Here is a 4528-nt window from a genome sequence, read left to right as displayed (position 1 = left end):
ATTTATTATATATTATATGAATAATATTTTAATGAAATTATGTTAAAATATGTACAAAAAAATGTACTTAGGGAAAACATAGCTGTTCAATAACAAGATATTAATTAGTGATTGTAATTAAACTAGGGGATTGAAACAAGACTAAGATGAGAAAGGACCATGGGAAGGGAGGAAACAGAGAAATGGATTGAGGAGTAAACAAACAAATTATAGGGAAAATGCTACAGGAATAAGACCCTTGCTCTTTTTAATTGATTCTGAGAAATTCTCCATGTAATTCTATGTGAAAATTTATTATTGCCACTGCTTTTAATTTGTATTCAAAGATGAAAATATAGAATTTTTACGCACTATTTATGATAAATGATAAATTTAAGTTTCTTGCGTTCTCTTGAATTTGACGAAGTTGCTTGGAAAAATGTATTTACAATGGTAAAAATAATTTAAGGAAATACATGATTCAGGACAAAATATCTAAAAATATGTAAAAAATAACAAATGTTTCAGAAAATATGCGATTTACAACAAAATATGTAACAATATGTAAAAAATGCCAAATATTTTAAAATATGTGAAATAAAAATGGCTTCGTTTGGCAAGAAATGTCTTGAAACATCGTTAGTTAGTAAGGAATCGAAGATATCATGGTCAGGTAAAAATATGTGTAAACATAAAAATCCTATCCCTAGTTATAAGTATAGGATTGTGAGCAGCCCTATTTAAAGTCATGTTAAATGCATTTTAGGCGGTATAGGACTCCAATGGGAGTCTTGGCCGAAAAAAAAAATAAAAAAATGCATGAGAGCTCCTAGCGGATTTTCTGAGCACCTTGCTTTATAACCTTCACTTCCAAAACTTCATGTTACTGTTTACTTCTAAGTTTTGATTAAAGTAATTTATTACAACATGCCTAAAGAGAGTGAAAACTAGAAGTTATGTAAAAGTTTGGCTACAGAGAGTCTCCTTGATCTTCTGATTTGTGAAGAAGAGAATCAAAATGAGCTAATTGATAACTCTCATTTCACTATTATTATTGTCATTCATTGCTGTATTAGTTTTAAAAACATCCAAAACAATACTAACACAATCAAAGCACAAAATATGAACAAGTAACCTAACATGACAACGAACAAAACGGTGACGAGCTCAGCTGGTCTGTTCCATGACGTCATTCCCCATTTAACAGACCTAGTGACAAACTCTCAACCATGTTATATGTCATATTGTTTTATCATGGTAAAAGAAGGAAATATTACTCCATTTACATAAGTTTTTCCGTTTAATACGTTTTAACATGTTAAACTAAAGGTCATGAATACACTTTCTGTTACTAGGTCTGTTAAATGAAGAATGACGTCACGCAACATCTCAGCTGAGTTCGTCATCGTTTTGTTAGTTGTGTTAGGTTACTTGCTCGTAATTTGTGTTTTGATTGTGTTAGTATTGTTTTGGATGTTTTTATAACTAATAAAGCAATGGACGGCAATATTAATAATGCAATGACAGTTGTCAATTAGCTCATCTTGTTTCCCTGCCTCACAAGTTAGATGAACAAGGCACTCAGTGGCCAAACATTCACATAACTTCCACTTTTCACTCAATTTAGGCAGGCTGTAGTAAATTACTTTAGTCAAAATTTAGAAGTAAACAATAACAAGAAGTAATGGAAGGAAAGGTTATAAAAAAAGCTGCTAACAATCCTATAATTATAGCATTTCACATAGTTAAACATCATGAATACCCCTATTATGTCTAGGTAATTAAATTAAAAAGTTTCTGATAAAAATTCTAGAACGAAACTTGCATTTATAGGTATGTAGTACTATTTATATGAATTTTTATCATCTACAACCTACTTTATTGATATTTACGCTTCCTTTTCATTTCGATTATCTTTATTTTGATCCTTTTTATAATGAAAATCTAATGTTATTGCCGACAAAAGTCAAAAGAACAAGGAAGGTTATGATTTCTCACTGTTATGACATTTCTCAGACGGCAGATACATTTATGAGGAAGCATTATGGATGCTTTTAAACTGCAATAAATGCATTAAATATTGAGAAGGCATTGACAGCTCCGGATAAGGCCCAGTGGCGATAGCTATCGAGGAGGCCAAGGTTCTAGGTGCACCCTAGCGGGGCCGATCGATTCATCGATTAATGAGTTATCATATGATACGAATCAACTACCGATGATGTGCTGAGGCGTCTGAAATTGAAGTTGGAGTGTTACCACTCCAATTCCAAAAGTGGTGTATACTGTAACCTACTTATATATACAGAATATATAGTAAGAGAAAGTATTATAGTACGTATTTAGGCGGTCGATTATCTGGTGTAGAGTGGAATTACTCAATTATAGTGTGAAACTGTGGACACAGTTTGGATAACCTCCCGGTTTGTAACTCCTATGATAAGGAAGTAGAGTGATAATAATAGTAATCTTTATTTATTCTGGGATTGATCCCTTTAGAATAATATACAGGCGTCAAAATTAGGCTTTAGTGGCTTAGAGTAAATTACAAGATGCCATAAAATAAAATAATACAATGAATTTAAAAAGATACAAATAAACATCAATAATTAACAGAATATATAAAAAAATGATAAAACAAATAAAATAAAACCACTTGTAATATCATAAAACATAAGATGACTTCTGATAGTAAATAAAAAGTAAAAAATCAAATACAATTTAACTAAAAAATAATAAATGGAAAGATATAATTTCTGCTAGTATAAATATTTACAATTATAAACGAAAATCTAAGACATAAAATATATAAAGCTTTTTTGAAACTTCCAATTGTTATTCTTCTGGAATTAGGCGGACAGAAGGTAGTCGAAGATACGGGATTTGAAGATTAGAAGGATATTAGAACTACGAAGAAAGGAGAGAATAGAATTCCATAGGGAAGAGGAACGGATGAGGAAAGATCTTCCAAAGGCGGCGGTTCGATGGGCAGTTACATATAAGTCTGAAGGCTGTGAGCGGGTATTGCGGGAATGCGCTGAGGACTTAAATTGAAGGATATCTGAGATGTACAATGGACAGCGGGATTGGATAACTTGGCAGAGGAAGGAAGCAAGGAAATATTTATGACGAAAGAAGGGTTAAACCCAATTCAACTCTTCATAAAATCGGGTGACAGGCGTCCCTGGGGACCTCAAAGATGAATCGTACAAAGCAATTATTTAACCTTTTTAATGTTGCTTCGAGATTCCCAGAGACACCCCCGTAAACCATACAGCAATAGTTAAAGTGGGGAAATATTAAGGAAGTAACCAGGTTACTACAATGATTACTTTAATAAAAACTATGTATAATTACTAGTCAAAATTGATGAGTCTTCCAAATATATGTAGAGGGAATAAAAAATGACGGCAGTTTCAAAACGTAAAAAAAAAAAAATTTCATTTGGAGATCTATATCCTTAAAACTATCAACAACACTAAAAAACCTAAGAGAACATCATTTTAAGTAGAGTAAATGTTTTAACATATGAGCCTTAATAGAACTATTTATGTTCGATAGTATTCGAGATATGGCTTTTTAAAAAGCAACATTTCATAAAAAAATGAACTGAAAGATTGGTAGTTAGAGAATTTATTTTAAAATATCTATATATCAAAAAGAATTGGACGTAAAAATGTCTATTATAAAATTATTATACTGTTATAGAAACATCAGTAGTAAGTGAATTTATTTTGAAAAATATATATCTCGAAAACTATTCGAGGTACAGATGTCTATTAGCACCCAAATTAAAGCTAGTTTAATGGGCTATAAAGAAGTTTATGACCTCGTAGGAATAGTAGTTTTCATTATATTTGATAAAATAAATCGATTTATTGTTGTTTCGAAAATAAGTTTGATTAATGAAAAAATATATCTCAGGAACAATTCGACACAAAGATATCTGCGAGCACAAAAATTTATTTTTGTAGTAGTAGTTTTTATGAACGGATATTTAACAAAAAAAAATCACAAAAGATCAATTTCTAGTTGTTCGGATAAAATGTTTGATTTTTGAAAAAATATACATCTCTGGAACCATAAGACGTACATATGTCTGCCAACGCCCAAAATGAAGGTAATGTAACTCAGTATAAATTACTTTATGACACGAATCTTTGAAGGGGTAGTAATTTTTATGATATTCGCATATGAATATAAATTTGTCAGAAAAACTATAAATCAATTTGTTTTAGCAAATATCGTGAAACCAACTACTCCTAAAGAGCTAAACGTCATAAAGTACTTTATAGTGGATTAAACTAGCTTTAATTTGGGTGCTAATAGACATCTGTACCTCGAATAGTTTTCGAGATATATATTTTTCAAAATAAATTCACTTACTACTGATGTTTCTATATCTCGTATACTATTGAGATCAAGGGGGGTTCCTGAGAGCTTGGCCTCATCTTGGCCAACATGTAGATCCGCCATAAGAGTATATCATACGTCTATTTACAGGAATTATACAAAAAGGATCAGAGCTGTTTTAAAAGCCAAAGAATGCTAC

The sequence above is a fragment of the Halyomorpha halys genome, unplaced genomic scaffold (genome assembly GCF_000696795.3).
Source record: "Halyomorpha halys isolate HHAL.00 unplaced genomic scaffold, Hhal_1.1 Scaffold1029.1, whole genome shotgun sequence".
NCBI lineage: Eukaryota > Metazoa > Arthropoda > Insecta > Hemiptera > Pentatomidae > Halyomorpha > Halyomorpha halys.
The sequence above is the reverse complement of the archived record's forward strand: the minus strand, read 5'-3'. Positions refer to the sequence as shown.